Source organism: Anomaloglossus baeobatrachus, unplaced genomic scaffold (assembly GCF_048569485.1).
Source record: "Anomaloglossus baeobatrachus isolate aAnoBae1 unplaced genomic scaffold, aAnoBae1.hap1 Scaffold_3195, whole genome shotgun sequence".
NCBI classification, from domain to species: Eukaryota; Metazoa; Chordata; class Amphibia; order Anura; family Aromobatidae; genus Anomaloglossus; species Anomaloglossus baeobatrachus.
In genome coordinates, this window is record NW_027442592.1 from 1 (window position 1) to 16,070 (window position 16,070).

The following is a 16,070-nucleotide window of genomic DNA, read 5'->3' on the forward strand; positions in this document are numbered from 1 at the left end:
CTTCCTCTTTGGCACCTGCTGGTAAGGGCATCTCCAGCAGACCCTCTTCTTCTAGCTGATCGAGCAGGGATGGTGCCTCAGTGGCTTCCGACTCCTCCATTTCTTCTTCGGCCACAAGGGACTCCACCATCTGCTCCAACACGTCCGGTTCTGGGAGGAGGCCATCCTCCTCTTCCTGGGGTGGATTGGGGTCCACAATGAACAGCTTGGAAGGTTCTGCGACAGGACTATCTTCCACCTTCCTTTTCCTTTGGCCTGTACCTGAGGAGACAAGAGCTGGAAAATCCTCCTCGGTGAAAAGTGCAAGAGTGCTGAGGCCCTCTGCTCTCATGGTCTGGGGAGGGAGAGTGGGCTTTGGGGGGGGGGTGAGGAGACCAACTGAGGAGTAGGGAAATGAGGTGGAGGTAGTGGAATCCTCAGTAGGGTTGGCCGGGGGGGGAGGGGTTTGGACAGGGGTGACAGGGGGGGGGACCAGGGAGGGGGCAACAGTTTTCTTACCCTTCTTTTCCCTGGACTTCGTGGCTGCTGGGGCATCGGCTGGAGCCACGGTCGCTGGGTTCTTGGCCGCCTTGTCCTTGGCCTCTGTGGCCTTGGTCGTAGCTGCCTTGGTCGACGAAGCTGTGACTACCCGATACTGGGTCGCCGCGGCAACCCTTGCCCAGGATTTCTCCCGCTGTGGGCAGTCCTTGTAAAGGTGGTCCGCCTGTCCACATAGGTTGCAAGTCTTCTTCTTTGGGCAGTCCTTGGAGCTGTGTCCTGTCACCCGGCAAACCCTGCAGGCGTCCTCCTTGCAGGTCTTCATCGAATGCCCTTTCCCGCCACATTTCCTGCAGTTGTGTGGCATGTCCGGGTAGTAGATGAGACCAAAGGAGTTTCCCAGAGAGAATGTCGGGGGCAGGTGCTGGAGACCATCCTCGGATGCTGGTTCCCTGTAGAGTCGAACGGTTACTGACCACTTACCCGTCCAGAATCCGTTGCCGTTAAGGATGTGGGATGGCTCCCTCACCACTGTGCAGAGACGTCCCAGGAACGTGGAGATGTCTCTTCCTGGGGTGTGCGGGTTCCGCATGGAGACCGTGATCCTCTTCTCATCCCTCTGTATAGGACAGGATCCTAAAAAAGAATGAAAAGGGGAGTCCGGCATCGCTGCGTTCATCGCCTCCCAGTATCTCCTGCAGGCATTCACCGTGGCAAAGGTTACCAGAAAAATGCCAGTCATGAAGGTCTGGACACTCAGGGTTTCCGCCCTGGAGAAGCCCTGATCCAGAATCATCTTCTTGCAGAACACGTCGCTGGACATGTCCGGCAACCTACCATCCACCGCCTTTAGCTTCAGGGCGACCGTCTGCCGCATCCAAGGCTCCAGGGTTGGAGCCTTTTCAGGCGGCGTCCGGGCTCCCTCCGGCTGGCTGGCGTCGGAGGTAGGGGCCTCTTGGGCCGAAGAAGCCTCTGGATGAGCCTTCCTGGAGGTCCCTGGGTCCTGAGCCTTCTTGGCTGCCTTCTCTGGCTTGCTTGCCATGGCTGGTTCCTGCTTGAGTTCCCGGAGCTGGATCTTGGATTCTTCTCCGGGTGTCTTCTCCCGCTGTGTTCCTCCTCGAAGTTCCTCTGGTCTCCCCAAGTCTTCTCCGAGCCTTCGTCTTCTTGCTTCTTTCTGCCAAGCTCTTCTTCCGTCCGATCTCCCTCTTCCGGTCTCGGCTGGGCTTCGGAGCTCGTCTCCCTGATCGTATCTCGTCAAGTGTAGCTAGCTCAGTTTGTTCTGATAAGAACAGATACTACACTTGATCTTAGCCAAAAGGCCGAGAAGCGATAACCAGAATTGGTTTGGGCCTCGAGTGGCACCCTGGCCTATGCCGGACACATCTTAGGGAGAGAGAGCGAGAGGGAGACAAACCCACGCCTACACAAGACATTTTGTCACCCAAGCCAACCCTTGAAAAGGCTGCTTTGCAGAGCCAAAACAAGAAGAATGGTGCGTTTTGCAGCCGCCGCCCACTGCAATGAATCTGAATAACTCCTCCTTTAGGGCGCAAGCAACTCCCCTCCCCCTTGCAGTCTTTCCAATTCACGATACAAAAAGACGGACAGGACAGGTTGCCTGACTTTCCGTCACTGCCACCCTTTGCCATCCTTACCCGTAGAAAGCCCTTTCATCATCCCCAAACCCTAATCTTTTCCCTTTCCTTCCCAGCCCCCAAACCCTGCCCTCTGTACCTTTCTCACCACCCGCTTCCCTTCTCCTGTCATCCCCCTACCACCCGGGAAAAAAAGAGATTGCCCCCTCCTTCCACTAGCCCACCCTCCCACCCAAAGAACAACTTCTTCTGCGCAGCTTGTTTTCTAGGCAGCAGCGCTATTGTGATGTCATCGGGGGGCATTGTGACAAGCCGCCAGTGTTCCGTCTCTTCATGTTGTGCACAGTTCAAACGGAAAATACATCAACAGGCAGACTACAGAAAAGCTTACTATCAAAGGTTAGAGGGGGGCTTTCTCAGAGGGCTTTTTACAGTTTTTCTATTCCCAATTAGCCGTTTAAGTGTACTTATTGAAAGTAGTAATTCTTTCATAGGCCGCCCTTTCTTAGTATTTGACGTTCCTTATATTGCGGTATGAGGCTTCGCAGTAGGTTGCAAACATTCATCACCCATGACTGTCCCCAATTGAGCTCAGAAGCTCAATGTCTATCATGACCTCTCTTTTAGAATGTCCAAGAGCAAGCAAACTATTCCTCCAGGAGAGGGCGCCAACAGACTACTAAAGAGATCATCATTACTCAAAGAAAACCCCAAAAACCAATGCATGATAGGAATAAACAGGTAACTTTCTTTGGAGTGGAAGCGGAGAGATCGCACCAGATGCCAATTCTAGATGTTATCACACCTGTGGTCACTGCAGCAGCAGGTGAATCCACTTTGTCCAAAAGGGATCTATTCCATTCAATTGCAAATGATCTAGATAAGACAGAGAACTGCAGCACGGGGACATAGCCGAGTTGGTCAGGTTGAGTGGTGATGAGTTTGCTATTTGGATGAATAAAGAAAGTCAAAAGTGTGAAAGATAAAAAACAAAAGGAGGAAGTGTGAAAAGTGAATGGGCCAAATTGAGGTGCATATGAAGACGTATGCTTTCTTCCAATTCATTAAATCGGGCTAATATGAATCAGGTGAATTGAGTTCTGCTTTTGGAAACTGGGTTAAGAAGGGGTGCACCGTTCCTGGAGGTACTGCAATACCAGGTCAATGCGTGGAGTGGACAGAGCAAGCTCTTTTTCCATCTCCCTGTTCTAAAAATCCATTTAATATATGGTCCCCAGATAGGGGACGTATCAGATATTAAACTGATAAGAACAGATACTACACTTGATCTTAGCCAAAAGGCCGAGAAGCGATAACCAGAATTGGTTTGGGCCTCGAGTGGCACCCTGGCCTATGCCGGACACATCTTAGGGAGAGAGAGCGAGAGGGAGACAAACCCACGCCTACACAAGACATTTTGTCACCCAAGCCAACCCTTGAAAAGGCTGCTTTGCAGAGCCAAAACAAGAAGAATGGTGCGTTTTGCAGCCGCCGCCCACTGCAATGAATCTGAATAACTCCTCCTTTAGGGCGCAAGCAACTCCCCTCCCCCTTGCAGTCTTTCCAATTCACGATACAAAAAGACGGACAGGACAGGTTGCCTGACTTTCCGTCACTGCCACCCTTTGCCATCCTTACCCGTAGAAAGCCCTTTCATCATCCCCAAACCCTAATCTTTTCCCTTTCCTTCCCAGCCCCCAAACCCTGCCCTCTGTACCTTTCTCACCACCCGCTTCCCTTCTCCTGTCATCCCCCTACCACCCGGGAAAAAAAGAGATTGCCCCCTCCTTCCACTAGCCCACCCTCCCACCCAAAGAACAACTTCTTCTGCGCAGCTTGTTTTCTAGGCAGCAGCGCTATTGTGATGTCATCGGGGGGCATTGTGACAAGCCGCCAGTGTTCCGTCTCTTCATGTTGTGCACAGTTCAAACGGAAAATACATCAACAGGCAGACTACAGAAAAGCTTACTATCAAAGGTTAGAGGGGGGCTTTCTCAGAGGGCTTTTTACAGTTTTTCTATTCCCAATTAGCCGTTTAAGTGTACTTATTGAAAGTAGTAATTCTTTCATAGGCCGCCCTTTCTTAGTATTTGACGTTCCTTATATTGCGGTATGAGGCTTCGCAGTAGGTTGCAAACATTCATCACCCATGACTGTCCCCAATTGAGCTCAGAAGCTCAATGTCTATCATGACCTCTCTTTTAGAATGTCCAAGAGCAAGCAAACTATTCCTCCAGGAGAGGGCGCCAACAGACTACTAAAGAGATCATCATTACTCAAAGAAAACCCCAAAAACCAATGCATGATAGGAATAAACAGGTAACTTTCTTTGGAGTGGAAGCGGAGAGATCGCACCAGATGCCAATTCTAGATGTTATCACACCTGTGGTCACTGCAGCAGCAGGTGAATCCACTTTGTCCAAAAGGGATCTATTCCATTCAATTGCAAATGATCTAGATAAGACAGAGAACTGCAGCACGGGGACATAGCCGAGTTGGTCAGGTTGAGTGGTGATGAGTTTGCTATTTGGATGAATAAAGAAAGTCAAAAGTGTGAAAGATAAAAAACAAAAGGAGGAAGTGTGAAAAGTGAATGGGCCAAATTGAGGTGCATATGAAGACGTATGCTTTCTTCCAATTCATTAAATCGGGCTAATATGAATCAGGTGAATTGAGTTCTGCTTTTGGAAACTGGGTTAAGAAGGGGTGCACCGTTCCTGGAGGTACTGCAATACCAGGTCAATGCGTGGAGTGGACAGAGCAAGCTCTTTTTCCATCTCCCTGTTCTAAAAATCCATTTAATATATGGTCCCCAGATAGGGGACGTATCAGATATTAAACTGATAAGAACAGATACTACACTTGATCTTAGCCAAAAGGCCGAGAAGCGATAACCAGAATTGGTTTGGGCCTCGAGTGGCACCCTGGCCTATGCCGGACACATCTTAGGGAGAGAGAGCGAGAGGGAGACAAACCCACGCCTACACAAGACATTTTGTCACCCAAGCCAACCCTTGAAAAGGCTGCTTTGCAGAGCCAAAACAAGAAGAATGGTGCGTTTTGCAGCCGCCGCCCACTGCAATGAATCTGAATAACTCCTCCTTTAGGGCGCAAGCAACTCCCCTCCCCCTTGCAGTCTTTCCAATTCACGATACAAAAAGACGGACAGGACAGGTTGCCTGACTTTCCGTCACTGCCACCCTTTGCCATCCTTACCCGTAGAAAGCCCTTTCATCATCCCCAAACCCTAATCTTTTCCCTTTCCTTCCCAGCCCCCAAACCCTGCCCTCTGTACCTTTCTCACCACCCGCTTCCCTTCTCCTGTCATCCCCCTACCACCCGGGAAAAAAAGAGATTGCCCCCTCCTTCCACTAGCCCACCCTCCCACCCAAAGAACAACTTCTTCTGCGCAGCTTGTTTTCTAGGCAGCAGCGCTATTGTGATGTCATCGGGGGGCATTGTGACAAGCCGCCAGTGTTCCGTCTCTTCATGTTGTGCACAGTTCAAACGGAAAATACATCAACAGGCAGACTACAGAAAAGCTTACTATCAAAGGTTAGAGGGGGGCTTTCTCAGAGGGCTTTTTACAGTTTTTCTATTCCCAATTAGCCGTTTAAGTGTACTTATTGAAAGTAGTAATTCTTTCATAGGCCGCCCTTTCTTAGTATTTGACGTTCCTTATATTGCGGTATGAGGCTTCGCAGTAGGTTGCAAACATTCATCACCCATGACTGTCCCCAATTGAGCTCAGAAGCTCAATGTCTATCATGACCTCTCTTTTAGAATGTCCAAGAGCAAGCAAACTATTCCTCCAGGAGAGGGCGCCAACAGACTACTAAAGAGATCATCATTACTCAAAGAAAACCCCAAAAACCAATGCATGATAGGAATAAACAGGTAACTTTCTTTGGAGTGGAAGCGGAGAGATCGCACCAGATGCCAATTCTAGATGTTATCACACCTGTGGTCACTGCAGCAGCAGGTGAATCCACTTTGTCCAAAAGGGATCTATTCCATTCAATTGCAAATGATCTAGATAAGACAGAGAACTGCAGCACGGGGACATAGCCGAGTTGGTCAGGTTGAGTGGTGATGAGTTTGCTATTTGGATGAATAAAGAAAGTCAAAAGTGTGAAAGATAAAAAACAAAAGGAGGAAGTGTGAAAAGTGAATGGGCCAAATTGAGGTGCATATGAAGACGTATGCTTTCTTCCAATTCATTAAATCGGGCTAATATGAATCAGGTGAATTGAGTTCTGCTTTTGGAAACTGGGTTAAGAAGGGGTGCACCGTTCCTGGAGGTACTGCAATACCAGGTCAATGCGTGGAGTGGACAGAGCAAGCTCTTTTTCCATCTCCCTGTTCTAAAAATCCATTTAATATATGGTCCCCAGATAGGGGACGTATCAGATATTAAACTGATAAGAACAGATACTACACTTGATCTTAGCCAAAAGGCCGAGAAGCGATAACCAGAATTGGTTTGGGCCTCGAGTGGCACCCTGGCCTATGCCGGACACATCTTAGGGAGAGAGAGCGAGAGGGAGACAAACCCACGCCTACACAAGACATTTTGTCACCCAAGCCAACCCTTGAAAAGGCTGCTTTGCAGAGCCAAAACAAGAAGAATGGTGCGTTTTGCAGCCGCCGCCCACTGCAATGAATCTGAATAACTCCTCCTTTAGGGCGCAAGCAACTCCCCTCCCCCTTGCAGTCTTTCCAATTCACGATACAAAAAGACGGACAGGACAGGTTGCCTGACTTTCCGTCACTGCCACCCTTTGCCATCCTTACCCGTAGAAAGCCCTTTCATCATCCCCAAACCCTAATCTTTTCCCTTTCCTTCCCAGCCCCCAAACCCTGCCCTCTGTACCTTTCTCACCACCCGCTTCCCTTCTCCTGTCATCCCCCTACCACCCGGGAAAAAAAGAGATTGCCCCCTCCTTCCACTAGCCCACCCTCCCACCCAAAGAACAACTTCTTCTGCGCAGCTTGTTTTCTAGGCAGCAGCGCTATTGTGATGTCATCGGGGGGCATTGTGACAAGCCGCCAGTGTTCCGTCTCTTCATGTTGTGCACAGTTCAAACGGAAAATACATCAACAGGCAGACTACAGAAAAGCTTACTATCAAAGGTTAGAGGGGGGCTTTCTCAGAGGGCTTTTTACAGTTTTTCTATTCCCAATTAGCCGTTTAAGTGTACTTATTGAAAGTAGTAATTCTTTCATAGGCCGCCCTTTCTTAGTATTTGACGTTCCTTATATTGCGGTATGAGGCTTCGCAGTAGGTTGCAAACATTCATCACCCATGACTGTCCCCAATTGAGCTCAGAAGCTCAATGTCTATCATGACCTCTCTTTTAGAATGTCCAAGAGCAAGCAAACTATTCCTCCAGGAGAGGGCGCCAACAGACTACTAAAGAGATCATCATTACTCAAAGAAAACCCCAAAAACCAATGCATGATAGGAATAAACAGGTAACTTTCTTTGGAGTGGAAGCGGAGAGATCGCACCAGATGCCAATTCTAGATGTTATCACACCTGTGGTCACTGCAGCAGCAGGTGAATCCACTTTGTCCAAAAGGGATCTATTCCATTCAATTGCAAATGATCTAGATAAGACAGAGAACTGCAGCACGGGGACATAGCCGAGTTGGTCAGGTTGAGTGGTGATGAGTTTGCTATTTGGATGAATAAAGAAAGTCAAAAGTGTGAAAGATAAAAAACAAAAGGAGGAAGTGTGAAAAGTGAATGGGCCAAATTGAGGTGCATATGAAGACGTATGCTTTCTTCCAATTCATTAAATCGGGCTAATATGAATCAGGTGAATTGAGTTCTGCTTTTGGAAACTGGGTTAAGAAGGGGTGCACCGTTCCTGGAGGTACTGCAATACCAGGTCAATGCGTGGAGTGGACAGAGCAAGCTCTTTTTCCATCTCCCTGTTCTAAAAATCCATTTAATATATGGTCCCCAGATAGGGGACGTATCAGATATTAAACTGATAAGAACAGATACTACACTTGATCTTAGCCAAAAGGCCGAGAAGCGATAACCAGAATTGGTTTGGGCCTCGAGTGGCACCCTGGCCTATGCCGGACACATCTTAGGGAGAGAGAGCGAGAGGGAGACAAACCCACGCCTACACAAGACATTTTGTCACCCAAGCCAACCCTTGAAAAGGCTGCTTTGCAGAGCCAAAACAAGAAGAATGGTGCGTTTTGCAGCCGCCGCCCACTGCAATGAATCTGAATAACTCCTCCTTTAGGGCGCAAGCAACTCCCCTCCCCCTTGCAGTCTTTCCAATTCACGATACAAAAAGACGGACAGGACAGGTTGCCTGACTTTCCGTCACTGCCACCCTTTGCCATCCTTACCCGTAGAAAGCCCTTTCATCATCCCCAAACCCTAATCTTTTCCCTTTCCTTCCCAGCCCCCAAACCCTGCCCTCTGTACCTTTCTCACCACCCGCTTCCCTTCTCCTGTCATCCCCCTACCACCCGGGAAAAAAAGAGATTGCCCCCTCCTTCCACTAGCCCACCCTCCCACCCAAAGAACAACTTCTTCTGCGCAGCTTGTTTTCTAGGCAGCAGCGCTATTGTGATGTCATCGGGGGGCATTGTGACAAGCCGCCAGTGTTCCGTCTCTTCATGTTGTGCACAGTTCAAACGGAAAATACATCAACAGGCAGACTACAGAAAAGCTTACTATCAAAGGTTAGAGGGGGGCTTTCTCAGAGGGCTTTTTACAGTTTTTCTATTCCCAATTAGCCGTTTAAGTGTACTTATTGAAAGTAGTAATTCTTTCATAGGCCGCCCTTTCTTAGTATTTGACGTTCCTTATATTGCGGTATGAGGCTTCGCAGTAGGTTGCAAACATTCATCACCCATGACTGTCCCCAATTGAGCTCAGAAGCTCAATGTCTATCATGACCTCTCTTTTAGAATGTCCAAGAGCAAGCAAACTATTCCTCCAGGAGAGGGCGCCAACAGACTACTAAAGAGATCATCATTACTCAAAGAAAACCCCAAAAACCAATGCATGATAGGAATAAACAGGTAACTTTCTTTGGAGTGGAAGCGGAGAGATCGCACCAGATGCCAATTCTAGATGTTATCACACCTGTGGTCACTGCAGCAGCAGGTGAATCCACTTTGTCCAAAAGGGATCTATTCCATTCAATTGCAAATGATCTAGATAAGACAGAGAACTGCAGCACGGGGACATAGCCGAGTTGGTCAGGTTGAGTGGTGATGAGTTTGCTATTTGGATGAATAAAGAAAGTCAAAAGTGTGAAAGATAAAAAACAAAAGGAGGAAGTGTGAAAAGTGAATGGGCCAAATTGAGGTGCATATGAAGACGTATGCTTTCTTCCAATTCATTAAATCGGGCTAATATGAATCAGGTGAATTGAGTTCTGCTTTTGGAAACTGGGTTAAGAAGGGGTGCACCGTTCCTGGAGGTACTGCAATACCAGGTCAATGCGTGGAGTGGACAGAGCAAGCTCTTTTTCCATCTCCCTGTTCTAAAAATCCATTTAATATATGGTCCCCAGATAGGGGACGTATCAGATATTAAACTGATAAGAACAGATTTTTGATTTAATGAAGCTTTCCAAAGCACCACAAAAAATGCATGACCGAAGTCACACCAAAAACAGTGCAAAGGCTAGGATTCGTGTGGACCCCACCGTGAGGAGAGGGTCCCCAAAAATCAACCCCGTCCCTCCGAGCCAGAAGGCCACAGCAAGGGTCAGGGATCTTCGGTGCTCCCCCAAGCCGAAGCCTGGTTGAGCCTTGTCGTTGCTCCCAGCGTCCACCCAGGCATCTTACCCAAGTGGAGTAGAGAGCTACTAGTTGTTGGTTTCGCAGCCGAAACTGCCCGGACCGTCAACCGGTGTTGGTTTCTCAGCCCAAGGCTAACCGGACCTCCAACCGGGTGTTGGTTTCTCAGCCGAAGCTGACCCAGACCTCCAACCGGGTGTTGGTTTCTCAGCCGAAGCTGACCCAGACCTCCAACCGGGTGTTAGTTTCTCAGCCCAAAGCTGACCAGACCTCCGACCGGGATTGTAAAAATTTCCCTTCCTAGCCAGAAGGCCGGGATAGGGTAATATGCTCAAAAAGTATGAAAAGGCAAGGTACGGTGTGCTACAGAGCCCAAGGCTTGCCGGGGTCCCAAGCCAGCAAGCTCAGACTCACTCCAGGGTCGTCAGTCCTGGGGCACGTTGTACCATAGCCCCCCACCCTTACTCAGTCTAATAGCCTCGATCCTGGTAGGGCCATGTTTTCCTCTAGATGAATATACTATCCACCCAGAGTACTAGCAAGCGCAACCTTCCAGTGTGCATTGTATCATTGTACTAAGGTGGCCTGGAGCTTAAACCACCTCTTCGAACAACACTACACTTGATCTTAGCCAAAAGGCCGAGAAGCGATAACCAGAATTGGTTTGGGCCTCGAGTGGCACCCTGGCCTATGCCGGACACATCTTAGGGAGAGAGAGCGAGAGGGAGACAAACCCACGCCTACACAAGACATTTTGTCACCCAAGCCAACCCTTGAAAAGGCTGCTTTGCAGAGCCAAAACAAGAAGAATGGTGCGTTTTGCAGCCGCCGCCCACTGCAATGAATCTGAATAACTCCTCCTTTAGGGCGCAAGCAACTCCCCTCCCCCTTGCAGTCTTTCCAATTCACGATACAAAAAGACGGACAGGACAGGTTGCCTGACTTTCCGTCACTGCCACCCTTTGCCATCCTTACCCGTAGAAAGCCCTTTCATCATCCCCAAACCCTAATCTTTTCCCTTTCCTTCCCAGCCCCCAAACCCTGCCCTCTGTACCTTTCTCACCACCCGCTTCCCTTCTCCTGTCATCCCCCTACCACCCGGGAAAAAAAGAGATTGCCCCCTCCTTCCACTAGCCCACCCTCCCACCCAAAGAACAACTTCTTCTGCGCAGCTTGTTTTCTAGGCAGCAGCGCTATTGTGATGTCATCGGGGGGCATTGTGACAAGCCGCCAGTGTTCCGTCTCTTCATGTTGTGCACAGTTCAAACGGAAAATACATCAACAGGCAGACTACAGAAAAGCTTACTATCAAAGGTTAGAGGGGGGCTTTCTCAGAGGGCTTTTTACAGTTTTTCTATTCCCAATTAGCCGTTTAAGTGTACTTATTGAAAGTAGTAATTCTTTCATAGGCCGCCCTTTCTTAGTATTTGACGTTCCTTATATTGCGGTATGAGGCTTCGCAGTAGGTTGCAAACATTCATCACCCATGACTGTCCCCAATTGAGCTCAGAAGCTCAATGTCTATCATGACCTCTCTTTTAGAATGTCCAAGAGCAAGCAAACTATTCCTCCAGGAGAGGGCGCCAACAGACTACTAAAGAGATCATCATTACTCAAAGAAAACCCCAAAAACCAATGCATGATAGGAATAAACAGGTAACTTTCTTTGGAGTGGAAGCGGAGAGATCGCACCAGATGCCAATTCTAGATGTTATCACACCTGTGGTCACTGCAGCAGCAGGTGAATCCACTTTGTCCAAAAGGGATCTATTCCATTCAATTGCAAATGATCTAGATAAGACAGAGAACTGCAGCACGGGGACATAGCCGAGTTGGTCAGGTTGAGTGGTGATGAGTTTGCTATTTGGATGAATAAAGAAAGTCAAAAGTGTGAAAGATAAAAAACAAAAGGAGGAAGTGTGAAAAGTGAATGGGCCAAATTGAGGTGCATATGAAGACGTATGCTTTCTTCCAATTCATTAAATCGGGCTAATATGAATCAGGTGAATTGAGTTCTGCTTTTGGAAACTGGGTTAAGAAGGGGTGCACCGTTCCTGGAGGTACTGCAATACCAGGTCAATGCGTGGAGTGGACAGAGCAAGCTCTTTTTCCATCTCCCTGTTCTAAAAATCCATTTAATATATGGTCCCCAGATAGGGGACGTATCAGATATTAAACTGATAAGAACAGATACTACACTTGATCTTAGCCAAAAGGCCGAGAAGCGATAACCAGAATTGGTTTGGGCCTCGAGTGGCACCCTGGCCTATGCCGGACACATCTTAGGGAGAGAGAGCGAGAGGGAGACAAACCCACGCCTACACAAGACATTTTGTCACCCAAGCCAACCCTTGAAAAGGCTGCTTTGCAGAGCCAAAACAAGAAGAATGGTGCGTTTTGCAGCCGCCGCCCACTGCAATGAATCTGAATAACTCCTCCTTTAGGGCGCAAGCAACTCCCCTCCCCCTTGCAGTCTTTCCAATTCACGATACAAAAAGACGGACAGGACAGGTTGCCTGACTTTCCGTCACTGCCACCCTTTGCCATCCTTACCCGTAGAAAGCCCTTTCATCATCCCCAAACCCTAATCTTTTCCCTTTCCTTCCCAGCCCCCAAACCCTGCCCTCTGTACCTTTCTCACCACCCGCTTCCCTTCTCCTGTCATCCCCCTACCACCCGGGAAAAAAAGAGATTGCCCCCTCCTTCCACTAGCCCACCCTCCCACCCAAAGAACAACTTCTTCTGCGCAGCTTGTTTTCTAGGCAGCAGCGCTATTGTGATGTCATCGGGGGGCATTGTGACAAGCCGCCAGTGTTCCGTCTCTTCATGTTGTGCACAGTTCAAACGGAAAATACATCAACAGGCAGACTACAGAAAAGCTTACTATCAAAGGTTAGAGGGGGGCTTTCTCAGAGGGCTTTTTACAGTTTTTCTATTCCCAATTAGCCGTTTAAGTGTACTTATTGAAAGTAGTAATTCTTTCATAGGCCGCCCTTTCTTAGTATTTGACGTTCCTTATATTGCGGTATGAGGCTTCGCAGTAGGTTGCAAACATTCATCACCCATGACTGTCCCCAATTGAGCTCAGAAGCTCAATGTCTATCATGACCTCTCTTTTAGAATGTCCAAGAGCAAGCAAACTATTCCTCCAGGAGAGGGCGCCAACAGACTACTAAAGAGATCATCATTACTCAAAGAAAACCCCAAAAACCAATGCATGATAGGAATAAACAGGTAACTTTCTTTGGAGTGGAAGCGGAGAGATCGCACCAGATGCCAATTCTAGATGTTATCACACCTGTGGTCACTGCAGCAGCAGGTGAATCCACTTTGTCCAAAAGGGATCTATTCCATTCAATTGCAAATGATCTAGATAAGACAGAGAACTGCAGCACGGGGACATAGCCGAGTTGGTCAGGTTGAGTGGTGATGAGTTTGCTATTTGGATGAATAAAGAAAGTCAAAAGTGTGAAAGATAAAAAACAAAAGGAGGAAGTGTGAAAAGTGAATGGGCCAAATTGAGGTGCATATGAAGACGTATGCTTTCTTCCAATTCATTAAATCGGGCTAATATGAATCAGGTGAATTGAGTTCTGCTTTTGGAAACTGGGTTAAGAAGGGGTGCACCGTTCCTGGAGGTACTGCAATACCAGGTCAATGCGTGGAGTGGACAGAGCAAGCTCTTTTTCCATCTCCCTGTTCTAAAAATCCATTTAATATATGGTCCCCAGATAGGGGACGTATCAGATATTAAACTGATAAGAACAGATACTACACTTGATCTTAGCCAAAAGGCCGAGAAGCGATAACCAGAATTGGTTTGGGCCTCGAGTGGCACCCTGGCCTATGCCGGACACATCTTAGGGAGAGAGAGCGAGAGGGAGACAAACCCACGCCTACACAAGACATTTTGTCACCCAAGCCAACCCTTGAAAAGGCTGCTTTGCAGAGCCAAAACAAGAAGAATGGTGCGTTTTGCAGCCGCCGCCCACTGCAATGAATCTGAATAACTCCTCCTTTAGGGCGCAAGCAACTCCCCTCCCCCTTGCAGTCTTTCCAATTCACGATACAAAAAGACGGACAGGACAGGTTGCCTGACTTTCCGTCACTGCCACCCTTTGCCATCCTTACCCGTAGAAAGCCCTTTCATCATCCCCAAACCCTAATCTTTTCCCTTTCCTTCCCAGCCCCCAAACCCTGCCCTCTGTACCTTTCTCACCACCCGCTTCCCTTCTCCTGTCATCCCCCTACCACCCGGGAAAAAAAGAGATTGCCCCCTCCTTCCACTAGCCCACCCTCCCACCCAAAGAACAACTTCTTCTGCGCAGCTTGTTTTCTAGGCAGCAGCGCTATTGTGATGTCATCGGGGGGCATTGTGACAAGCCGCCAGTGTTCCGTCTCTTCATGTTGTGCACAGTTCAAACGGAAAATACATCAACAGGCAGACTACAGAAAAGCTTACTATCAAAGGTTAGAGGGGGGCTTTCTCAGAGGGCTTTTTACAGTTTTTCTATTCCCAATTAGCCGTTTAAGTGTACTTATTGAAAGTAGTAATTCTTTCATAGGCCGCCCTTTCTTAGTATTTGACGTTCCTTATATTGCGGTATGAGGCTTCGCAGTAGGTTGCAAACATTCATCACCCATGACTGTCCCCAATTGAGCTCAGAAGCTCAATGTCTATCATGACCTCTCTTTTAGAATGTCCAAGAGCAAGCAAACTATTCCTCCAGGAGAGGGCGCCAACAGACTACTAAAGAGATCATCATTACTCAAAGAAAACCCCAAAAACCAATGCATGATAGGAATAAACAGGTAACTTTCTTTGGAGTGGAAGCGGAGAGATCGCACCAGATGCCAATTCTAGATGTTATCACACCTGTGGTCACTGCAGCAGCAGGTGAATCCACTTTGTCCAAAAGGGATCTATTCCATTCAATTGCAAATGATCTAGATAAGACAGAGAACTGCAGCACGGGGACATAGCCGAGTTGGTCAGGTTGAGTGGTGATGAGTTTGCTATTTGGATGAATAAAGAAAGTCAAAAGTGTGAAAGATAAAAAACAAAAGGAGGAAGTGTGAAAAGTGAATGGGCCAAATTGAGGTGCATATGAAGACGTATGCTTTCTTCCAATTCATTAAATCGGGCTAATATGAATCAGGTGAATTGAGTTCTGCTTTTGGAAACTGGGTTAAGAAGGGGTGCACCGTTCCTGGAGGTACTGCAATACCAGGTCAATGCGTGGAGTGGACAGAGCAAGCTCTTTTTCCATCTCCCTGTTCTAAAAATCCATTTAATATATGGTCCCCAGATAGGGGACGTATCAGATATTAAACTGATAAGAACAGATACTACACTTGATCTTAGCCAAAAGGCCGAGAAGCGATAACCAGAATTGGTTTGGGCCTCGAGTGGCACCCTGGCCTATGCCGGACACATCTTAGGGAGAGAGAGCGAGAGGGAGACAAACCCACGCCTACACAAGACATTTTGTCACCCAAGCCAACCCTTGAAAAGGCTGCTTTGCAGAGCCAAAACAAGAAGAATGGTGCGTTTTGCAGCCGCCGCCCACTGCAATGAATCTGAATAACTCCTCCTTTAGGGCGCAAGCAACTCCCCTCCCCCTTGCAGTCTTTCCAATTCACGATACAAAAAGACGGACAGGACAGGTTGCCTGACTTTCCGTCACTGCCACCCTTTGCCATCCTTACCCGTAGAAAGCCCTTTCATCATCCCCAAACCCTAATCTTTTCCCTTTCCTTCCCAGCCCCCAAACCCTGCCCTCTGTACCTTTCTCACCACCCGCTTCCCTTCTCCTGTCATCCCCCTACCACCCGGGAAAAAAAGAGATTGCCCCCTCCTTCCACTAGCCCACCCTCCCACCCAAAGAACAACTTCTTCTGCGCAGCTTGTTTTCTAGGCAGCAGCGCTATTGTGATGTCATCGGGGGGCATTGTGACAAGCCGCCAGTGTTCCGTCTCTTCATGTTGTGCACAGTTCAAACGGAAAATACATCAACAGGCAGACTACAGAAAAGCTTACTATCAAAGGTTAGAGGGGGGCTTTCTCAGAGGGCTTTTTACAGTTTTTCTATTCCCAATTAGCCGTTTAAGTGTACTTATTGAAAGTAGTAATTCTTTCATAGGCCGCCCTTTCTTAGTATTTGACGTTCCTTATATTGCGGTATGAGGCTTCGCAGTAGGTTGCAAACATTCATCACC

The 16,070-nt window shown here is 48.2% G+C and overlaps 8 non-coding genes and 1 pseudogene across 8 annotated transcripts; all 9 read right to left on the minus strand.

Annotated features, from left to right (window-relative positions):
- Positions 1-1,718: 1,718 nt before the first annotated feature.
- On the minus strand, positions 1,719-1,808 carry LOC142269396 (U2 spliceosomal RNA; annotated as a pseudogene).
- Positions 1,809-3,195: 1,387 nt separating this feature from the next.
- On the minus strand, positions 3,196-3,386 carry LOC142269393 (U2 spliceosomal RNA). Its single transcript, XR_012734867.1, has one exon. It is a non-coding gene; the product is annotated as a U2 spliceosomal RNA (small nuclear RNA).
- A 1,387-nt stretch (positions 3,387-4,773) lies between these two features.
- LOC142269414 (U2 spliceosomal RNA) lies at positions 4,774-4,964 on the minus strand. The gene has a single exon (XR_012734879.1). It is a non-coding gene; the product is annotated as a U2 spliceosomal RNA (small nuclear RNA).
- Positions 4,965-6,351: 1,387 nt separating this feature from the next.
- On the minus strand, positions 6,352-6,542 carry LOC142269426 (U2 spliceosomal RNA). Its single transcript, XR_012734890.1, has one exon. It is a non-coding gene; the product is annotated as a U2 spliceosomal RNA (small nuclear RNA).
- A 1,387-nt stretch (positions 6,543-7,929) lies between these two features.
- LOC142269438 (U2 spliceosomal RNA) lies at positions 7,930-8,120 on the minus strand. The gene has a single exon (XR_012734901.1). It is a non-coding gene; the product is annotated as a U2 spliceosomal RNA (small nuclear RNA).
- A 1,387-nt stretch (positions 8,121-9,507) lies between these two features.
- Positions 9,508-9,700, minus strand: LOC142269451 (U2 spliceosomal RNA). The gene has a single exon (XR_012734913.1). It is a non-coding gene; the product is annotated as a U2 spliceosomal RNA (small nuclear RNA).
- A 2,189-nt stretch (positions 9,701-11,889) lies between these two features.
- Positions 11,890-12,080, minus strand: LOC142269450 (U2 spliceosomal RNA). The gene has a single exon (XR_012734912.1). It is a non-coding gene; the product is annotated as a U2 spliceosomal RNA (small nuclear RNA).
- A 1,387-nt stretch (positions 12,081-13,467) lies between these two features.
- Positions 13,468-13,658, minus strand: LOC142269399 (U2 spliceosomal RNA). Its single transcript, XR_012734869.1, has one exon. It is a non-coding gene; the product is annotated as a U2 spliceosomal RNA (small nuclear RNA).
- Positions 13,659-15,045: 1,387 nt separating this feature from the next.
- On the minus strand, positions 15,046-15,236 carry LOC142269403 (U2 spliceosomal RNA). Its single transcript, XR_012734870.1, has one exon. It is a non-coding gene; the product is annotated as a U2 spliceosomal RNA (small nuclear RNA).
- Positions 15,237-16,070: the final 834 nt, after the last annotated feature.